At 57.2% G+C, this 9,364-nt stretch overlaps 1 protein-coding gene across 1 annotated transcript in view; it reads left to right on the top strand.

Annotated features, from left to right (window-relative positions):
* The first annotated feature begins 5,110 nt into the window (after positions 1-5,110).
* Positions 5,111-9,364, top strand: part of LRRC4B (leucine rich repeat containing 4B) — a 37,313-nt gene continuing 33,059 nt past the window's right edge. The window contains exon 1 of the mRNA XM_078063795.1: positions 5,111-5,507. The gene's annotated coding sequence lies outside the window, so the exon portion shown is untranslated. The remainder of the gene's footprint in view (positions 5,508-9,364) is intronic.

Here is a 9,364-nt window from a genome sequence, read left to right as displayed (position 1 = left end):
TAGAAACTAAGACCAGAGTGGGATACATGCTTATTTCAGCTAAACTTTCAACCACTGGTAGAAGCAGATGGTTTGAGACTGCCCTGTCTGGGAAAGAACTACGGTGCTAGTGGTCCATGTTGCTGACTGTTGTAATTATCTATTGCTATGTAATAAATCACTCTCTTTTTTTTTAATTAAAAGATTTTATTTATTTATTTTATATAGAGAGAGTTGAGCACAAGCAGGGGGAACGGCAGGCAGAGGGAGAGGGAGAAGCAGGCTCCCCGCTGAACAAGGAGCCCAATGTGGCGCTCGATCCCAGGACTCCGGGAGCATGACCCAAGCTGAAGGCAGATGCTTAACCAACTGAGCCACCCAAGTGTCCCACAAATCACTCTCAATACTTAGCGGCTTGGGGCGCATCAGGCTCTGGGCTCAGTGGGGAGTCTGCTTCTCCTTCTCCCTCTGTGCTTGTGTGCTCACTCTCTTGCTCTCTCTCTCAAATAAATGAATAAATCTTAAAAAAAAAACTTAGTGGCTTAAAACAACAAAATCATTCTATTATGTCTTAAGGTCTCTGTGAGTCAAGAATTTGGGAAGGACTCCTCTGGGCAGTTCTGGCTCTGGATCTCTAAAGTGGACATAGTGAGACCATGGCAAGCACTGTGACAGGAGAGCTAAAGCAGCTGTGTGCTGGCCAGGCATCGGTCCCTGCTCGGGTAGGGTCAGGCCTCTCTCTGTGGCCTCTCTGCACAGCTTAGTCTAAGCTTCCTCCTGGCATGGCAGCCTCAGGGCAGGCCATGGGCTTATATAGCCACCAAAAGCTCAAGAGTGAATATTCCAACATAAAGCAGAAGCTTCATCTCTTTTATGACCTAGCCTTGGAAGTCACATGGCATTACTGCTGCCACACTTCATTGGCCAAAAAAGTCACAAAAGCCCTCCTGGTCCAAGGGGTGGCACGCAGAGGAGTATCAGAGCGTGTGGGGAGAGGGACATTGTTACAGGCGTCTTTGGGAAATACGGTCTGACAAGCAGGCAGCAGGATGTTCCTCTGCTGTAAAAGTTGAGCATCCAACCCTGTGTTCACCTTTCCTTAGGAGAGGTGGTCACCATCTCTCCTAAGAATTAAGGTTAGGGGAGCGCCTAGGTGGCTCAGTCGTTAAGCGTCTGCCTTCGGCTCAGGTCATGATCCCAGGGTCCTGGGATCGAGCCCCGCATTGGGCTCCCTGCTCTGCGGGAAGCCTGCTTCTCCCTCTCCCACTCCCCCTGCTTGTGTTCCCTCTCTCGCTGTGCCTCTCTCTGTCAAATAAATAAATAAAATCTTTAAAAAAAAAAAGAATTAAGGTTAGGGTTTGAGTTGGAGATATAGCGAAGCGCAGAATTGGGAGTAAGGCCTAGGGCCTCGCTTAGCACCCACTATGACGTTTCTCCCTTCTAGAACTCTCCACCTTTGGTGATGATCATGATTTACCAGCAGAGGTGAAGGCCCATGGCAGTTGCCCAGTGTAGTATATTGGACAAAATACATGAACACTGGGGGTGGAATGGGGGTGATACCTCTGTCCCCCATGGATCCCACTTTGAAAGAGTTTTCTGAGCAAACCAAACTACATTGAAGGGACATTTCCTTTGCCTATATTTTATCAAAGGTATACCTAACTACCCATCAGAACTTCTGATCAGGGTGAGACAAGCAGTTAACAGAGTGGATTAGAAAAAAATGTTTAAGATGTTATTTACTTATTTGAAACAGAGAGAGAGTGAGAGAGAGAGAGTACAGGTTGGGGGGGAGAGGCAGAGAGGAAGAAGCAGACTCCCCACTCCAGCAGGAGCAGGGAGCCTGACAAGGGGCAGAGCTCGATCCTAGGACGCTGGGATCATGACCTCAGTCAAAGGCAGACGCTTAACTGACTAAGCCACCCAGGTGCCTCTAGAAAATTTTTTCTTTTAAAAAAAAAAAGTTTTTTCTTAACAGCCTGAGCAGAGAAATTTGATGTTTGGGTTAACCTCTGAAATGCCATCCCAAAGGACATATGCAATTTACATTTAGTTTTTTGAAATAGTAAACATATCTTTGAGTCTCCACTGTTACAGGGGTTCCCAGGCCACTGCCACCCCTTCTTAGGTAGTATGGTTTCTGGTGCATCATAGGCCCCAGTCAGTGTTGAAAACATGAAAGAAAAATGCAGGTCAGGGTTTAGGTTACTCAGGACTGCCACCTGAGTTAAGCTTTAGGGCAAAGTTTAGGGCACAGGGGTGTGTTGTCAAGGTTTGGTATTGTGTGTGAGCCAAACCTGGCACTCTGCCATCCTCTTCTTCCACTCTCCCTGTCTCTCACCGTCTTCTGCCACACTGGTTTTCTCTCTCAAACAGCCCAAGCTTGCTGTCCTCCCAGGGCCTCAGCTCCCCACATGCCTTCTGTGGGTGGGTGGGGCTTCTCTGTGTACCCTCATAGCTGCCTCTTTCTGGTCATGTAGGTCTTGGCTCAAAAGCCGCTTCCTCCAGGAGGCCTCCCTTGACCATCTCAAATCTGTCCTCCCGACGTCCGACCAGCCCCTCTCCTCCCTAGTACCCCCTTTTATTTATCTGAAATAGGTCCTTGGGTTACCTCCCTCCTGGAAGTTGAGTCCCATAAGCACTGGGACCGTGCTCTGTCCTGTTCTCCAGCCGATCCACTGGGCCCTGACGGGCGCCAGGTACTGAGCCGGTCCTCAGTGAACACTGGTGCTCCATGCAACCCATTTCTCCTCCGGTCACACAGGGGTAGCCATTCCCTACAGGCTGAGCTTCAGACTGTGGCCCGGAAGCTCCCGGGTGGGTAAGACATTGAAATTCTTCCCTGCTTCCCCACACTGGCCTCTCCCAGGGACCCTCTAGTAATTAAAGAGTTAATGCTGACATAGCCTGTGTCCACCAGTGCCCACAGCCCTAGGAGTCCAGTTCAGGGTAGTTGTAAGGAGCCAACAAGATGTTCAGGACGTGCTCAGCTCCGCGTCTGACCGCAGTAGTAGCAAGCCTGTGGAACACGCTGGCTGCCGTGACTACTGCCGTGTTACCAGTGTTCCCAGTGACCTTGGGCCTGCGCTATGCTGTACTTTGGGGTGCACACACATTCACTCCTCCAGTCTCCTAAACCAGACTTGAGCAGAACCCAAGTGGGAACCCAGAGCTTCACAACCCGCCTGTTGCTCTGTGGCCCTTGCCTGTCTCTCTTCTCATGGCTTCCCCTCTCTGTAGCTCTCACATCCTCGGGTTAACCATCCCCCACCCCCACAGCTGCTGCTTCTGCATCCAAATGTGACCTCACTTGTCGCTCATGAACTCCAGGTCTGTCTCCTGCTCTGGCTCATTACACCTGTCTGTCTGGGGCACTTTCCTTCCCCACCTCCCAGCCCCTTCCTTCCCCAGACCAGCCTCCACTGTGCCCCATTTCTGCCCGTGGGGCTGGAGGGGCCACACTTTCCCCTCCCTGGGGCTCTCAGAAGGAGAAGGACAAAGAGAAGGATGCGGTCTCTCTGGGACTCTGGGACTGAGGAAAGGAATTACTACCTTTTCTCTCTCCCCTAAGTCCCAAGTTAGTAGCTGGACTTCTTGGGGGGGGAGGGGGGACAAGGAAGAGGTGAGATTTCTGCCCTAATTTCAGAATCTGGAAGGAAATTCAGTGTCCTGGAGGGACTTCCTCCTTTCAGCCCCCTTCTAGGTTTCTTTACCCCTAATTTCTAGTCTTTGAGGGGAGTGGACAAGGGGGAATTGATGGGGCAGAGAGAAAGCTAGGTGACCTCTGGGCCTCTGCATCCTCCCTACCCCCCCTCCCTGAACCCAAGATGCAGTGTCACTTCACAGCTCTAAATGTGTTCCCAGCACCCACTGCCAACACCTGGGGGAGGTGAGAGCATGAGGGTGGGGAGGCTGTGGGGCTCTGTTCTCTGCCCCCTTCCAGGCGCCTCCACCTGACAGGTCTGGGCCAGGGAGGGGCTCCATGCCTGGGTCCCCGACCTCTTCTCTAGCTCCTTCAAAATACCCTTTCTAGAGCCCAGGACTCTGGATTTGGATCCTGCCCTTGATCCTCTGAGAGCCCAGTGTCCTTGTATAGAAAATGGATGTGAGGATCCTTCTCTCTTGGTGCTGGGGTTGGGGGTGGGGGGATGAAGGAGGCACACAGTGGGGTTCAAGGAATGCCCTGCATGTCCCTCCTCAGGCTCCCCCTACCTCAGCTCCCAGTCTTCTGTCTCCCTGGCCCTGGGTCTTTCCTCTCCCCTACCCCACCATGGGTCCTCCTCCATCATCTGTCCTCTGGGCTCTGTCTAGCTCAGTTCCTCCCCACCCTCTTCGCCCATCCTGCCAGCTTCCCCTTGGCTCTTAGCTCTGACAGATAGCACCTAACCCCCTCTCCCTACCTGGTCCCCCAAGGGGGTCCTCCTTCCTTACCCCTCTCCCCTGCTCCTGGGCCTTTTCCTGTCCCTGTCCCCTAGCCACTTCCCTCTGGGGCCTCTTTCTTCCTCCTCTGCCTAGCCCCTCTTCCCCTGTATCATCTCCCTCTCCCTTCCCTTCCGCATTCATTCTGCAAATATTTACCAAAGGTGTACTAAGAGTTTCTCCTCCCCTTGCTTCCCCTCAGTCCAGGACAACGTCCCTCCCTCTCCCCTCTCTCCATCTCTCCCCTCCACTCCTCCTCCTCTTCCTTCCTCTCCCTCTTACCTCCCCTCTTTCCCTCTCCCTATCGATTTCCTTCCTTCTCTTCTCCTTCCCTCTTGTCCCTTCCTTCCCTTTTCCTTCCTCCCTCTGTTTCTTCCACCCCTCCACCCTTCCCCCTCCACCCTCTCGTCCCTCCCCTTTCTCTCCCGTACCCATCCTCTGCTTTTTTTCTCCCTCCCCTCTCTTCCCCCTCTACCTCTCCCTCTCCCTCTCCTCCTCTCTGCCCTCCCTCCCCTCTCTCCTCTCCCCCCTCCTTTCTTTCCCGGGCAGCCTCTCCCCCCCCCTCCCGGCTCCCTCCCTCCCCTCCCTCCCGCTCCCCCTCCATCATCAGTATTCCGCTCCCGTCTCCGCCGCTCTCGGCTGCTCGCGGTTGCTGCCGCACCGTCCGAGGCGGGGGCCGGGGCCGGGGCCGGGGCCTGGGGGGGTGGGGTGGGGGGAGAGCGGCGCCGGCGGCCCGAGGAGGGAGGAAGGAAGGAAGGAAGGCTGGAAGGAAGGAAGCAAGGAAAGAAAGAAGGAAAGAAAGGAAGGCAAGAAGGAAGGCGGGCGGCGGGCCGGCGGGCGAGGGCGCCGGGCCGGGCGGCAGGCGGGCGGGCGAGCGAGGAGGCAGAGCGGCCCCCCGAACCCCACCGCTGCCGCTGCGGAAGCCCCCTCCCCATCCAGGAGCCGGGGAGGGGGGAGAACTCAAGAGACCCAGGCCCGGCCGCAGCCCCGCCCCCCGCGCCTCCCCGCAGCGGGCCTCGCACCCCAAATCCCTGTGCCTCATTGGGGGGGGTCCTCCCCCCGCGGGCCGGGCATGCTGCCCCCCAGAAGGAGCCCCTTTCCTCGCTGTGAGTAGCCGCGGAGGGGCGCCGGGTGGGGGCGGGAGGCGGAACCGCGGAGGGTGGGTGGGGGGCATTCTCTTAATTAGGGGACCGTGGTCTAAGGCCTCCTCCGGGATGGGGGGGATCGGCGGCAGAGGACAGTGGGCGGGGCCTGATGGAGAGCTGAAGCGGGTGGGGGAGGCAGTCGGGTGGGGGTTCTCCCGGCCTGGCGAATTCTGTGTTGGGGGGTCGCCGCTGCCTTGGGGACGGGCGGGGGGTGGTGGTGTATGTCGGGCAGTCCCTACGCGTATCCAGCTGTGGGGTTGAAGATGTAGGCTTAGGGTGGGGGGGGCTCGCCGGGTGTAGATGTGGGCCCCCTTTCTGGGGTGGGATCCCGAGTTCTTCCCCCACCACTGCCCCTCCCACCCTCCACACCGCTGCTGCTTGGGGTGGGGGGGCACGCCAGTGATGGGTAAGGGGGAGAGGCGGGCACGGGGTTTCCTTGGTGACCGCGCCTGGCAGGAGCGGTTGCCGTGGCAACCAGGGAGAACCGGGGAGTTTGGGAAGTGAGAATGGGAAAGACGGAGGGGGTGACTGGGGAACGAGACTACCCCCTCCCCAATCTTCTAGCCCTTCTCTCTCTGGGGTCCCCCAATCCCTGCCGGTGGGCAGCGAAACCCCTGTCCCTCCCTCTTCCCAAGACCCCCTTCCTTGACCCCATTCTGCTTCGGGGGCCTCCTATCCTTGGGCATGTTTCTCCACGGAACCACTACCTCCCTCCCTCACACCGTCCTTACCCCTCTCCTCTTGGGGACCTCCCTCTCCCCATTTTCTGGCTTTCCACTCACACCTGCTCTTCTAAGACCTTCTAACTGCACCTCACCTTCCCTTCAGGGTCCTCTCACCCCCATCTCTGACTCTCTCCCCCCAGATATCCCTTCCCTTGACCTCTCCAGGAGACCCCCACTTTAGCCCTTCTCTCCTCTCGCCCCACTTCCTACTCTGTTCTTCTCAGGAACCCTTGTCTTCTTCCCTCTCTGCTTAGGATCCTTGGGGTGGGGGAGCTCTCCCTAGCACTACCACCGGCGTCTCTCTCACATACCCCACACCCATCTGTGTCTGGGGTCGCCTTTTATGACCTGTCCTCACTCAGAGCCCCTGTTCCTGTCTCCCTGTCTCCTGGCCCGTGGAATCCCCCAACCCCAGACCCCCCAGTCCTAGGCCCTCCTCTCTGAAACCTTGCCTCCTTCCAACTCATCAGTCCGGGAGCCTGAGGCCCAGGCTCTCTCCAGGGTTCCACCCAAGTTTGCAAGCCCCCACTTGCATGGGCTCCTCCCTTCTCTCCTGCTAGGAGCCCAGCCAGTCTCTCTCCAGGGTCTGAATCGCCATGCCCATGATGCCCCCTCGCCCACCCCCATCCCTTTCTTTCTGCCACTCCCATCTTGACCCTTCTCTCCCCACCCCCACCTCTGCTGCTCTTCTGGAGCACCCTCTCCTTCTCCCTGCCCGGCTCCCTGCAGCCTCAGGCCCCCCGTTCGGGGACACTTTCTCAGGGTGGGGAAATCCCCTGGGGAGAGCCCAGCTGGGAAGGGGGAGGGGCAAGGGAGCCTCAGGGCTGCCCCACAGCCCCCTCCCCACCCCCCTCCCCAGCTGGGAGCTGCAGTCGAGCCTCCGCAGCGCCCCATTGCTATGCGCCTCACATCCCTAGTCCCGGCCGCGCAGCCGCCAGACAGGAACTCGGGCTCCAGCGGCAGCTGGGAGTAGCCAGAGTCGCTTCCCTCCTGGTCCAGGCAGCCGGCAGCATCCTCTCCCCCCTAAAAACTCCCCACTCCCCAGGACCACGGCCAGGATGGGCCCCTCCCTCTTCCTGTAGCATCTTCTGTCTCCTAGCTCCCTCTAACCTGCATCTTGCAGCCTCCTCTTCCCCTTCCCGCCTTCCTCCTGCTCTTCCCTGGGTCTCCTCTAATCCGGGCCACCTGATTGTCCACACAGCACTCAGAAAGGAGGGGCAGAGAATGAAGCAGCAGAAAGGCATCGAGACAGACCCTCAGACAAGGAGGGAAGGGTGGGAGCCTGAGAGATAGAGGCACAGCTGGAGTGAGAGAGGGGACCTGACTCCCAAACAGACACACACACACACACACACAATTAGGGTGCATCACCACGGAGCCAGACATACACAGAGTTACTCACTTAATTCCTGAAAGAAACCGAGAGTCAGACAGGGGAACACATACCATCCACACACACACAGGAGGGAGAGCAAGAGGGCTAGGCAGAGACACAGGGAGCCACAGACTCAGGGAGGGTGCCTGCGGGCCCACGGTGCTGGCAAGAAGGAGCCAGAGAACACTTCACCACCAGGGGTGCAGGGGGGATTAGAGGCACTGTGTCTAACTGTGGGGGACCCAAATCAGCCACAGGCAGAGGGTGGGAGCGTGTGAGAAAGACACAGAGGTATGTGTGGGCAGAAGTGTGCGAGCGCGCGTGCACGCGCGCGCGCACACACACACACACACACTGGCAGCCCCAGACCCAGTTACAAACAGGGCTGCGGTACCGGAGTCAGCCAGAGGCCAGGAGAAAGGCCTGGAGTCGTGTGCGCAGTCTTTCGTACACAGAGACCCAGAGGGAGAGACAAAGACAGCACCTCACGGAGAAGCACGCTGGCTGCTGGCTGGCCGGAGGCCCTCAAACACGGTCACCTCATGAACCCACATGCACAGAGACGCAAAGTGAGAAGCAGGAGGTGGCCTTGGAGCCCAGGGGATGCCGCCCCATGTGCTGCTAATGCAGTCGCAGACCTGCACTTGCACACAAGTTCATCCACCCTCCCCCCCAGCCCGGTGCGAGGGCACAGGCCTATGCTGACTGCACGTCCAGCCCCAATGAACCCCCACAGTCGCCCTTAATTCCACCCAGAGGCAGCTGGGAGGATGCTCCCCGAGTCAGAGGGCTCCCAGGGGTCTCGTCGCTGTCGGAGAGTTCAGCAGAATTAAGACATCCGTATCAGAGGGCCACTGACAATCTCTGGGAAGTGTGGGCAGAGGTGCTAGGAGGCGGAGGGGAGGCACTGAACTCTCGGGGCTTCTTCCAGTGCCCTGGCTCCTTGCTCCTGCCACGGTCCTCATCTCTGTCTCCTCTCCCCGTCTCCTCCCTACGCCTGTGCTCACCTGATTTGCCTGCTGGGGTGGCAGCCTTCTCTCCACTATCCGCCCCGTCTTTCACCCTTCCCCACCTCTGGCCAGGCATCTGTCATAAGGTGTCATGGGTACGTCCTGTCTCTATCAAGCCTACCTCCCATCATCTCTCCCCTGGGCTGCTCTTCTCCCCCTGCAGCCCAGTGCCTTCCTGCCCCTGCCTAGCCAGCTCCACCTTGAACTTATGCATCAGTCTTTCTTTCTCAGGGCCCATCTGCTGTGAAACCTGCCTCTGTTTCCAGTCTGGGCTCTGTGTCACTCTCCCTCACCTCCACCAGCCCATCCTCCTCACACCTCCTGCTGCTTCGTCCCTGCGTCCCTGCGCTCACTTCCCCACATTCCTGAGCACTTACCCTGCTGTCCTGTGGGCCCAGAGTGCTCTTTACCCCCAGTGCTTTCAAAGTATTTCGTGTGTTGTCAACTTAAAAAAAAAAGCGATTTCACAGAAAAATCCATTCTCATCACAAGGAAAAAAATGGTAACTATGTGTGGTGATGAATGTTAACTAGACTTCTTGTGGTGATCATTTCACAAATATCGAATCATTATGTCGTACACTTGAAACTCATGCACTGTGCTATGCTAGTTATGTCACAAAACATCCAAATTTCACCTTCTTCTGAAAAAGTCTCCTTCTGGGTTAGCCATGGGCCGTGCTCAGGTGCCTGCTGGCCACCACTCCCC

This window comes from Halichoerus grypus, chromosome 15 (genome assembly GCF_964656455.1).
Source record: "Halichoerus grypus chromosome 15, mHalGry1.hap1.1, whole genome shotgun sequence".
Taxonomy (NCBI): domain Eukaryota; kingdom Metazoa; phylum Chordata; class Mammalia; order Carnivora; family Phocidae; genus Halichoerus; species Halichoerus grypus.
The sequence above is the reverse complement of the archived record's forward strand: the minus strand, read 5'-3'. Positions and strand labels throughout refer to the sequence as shown.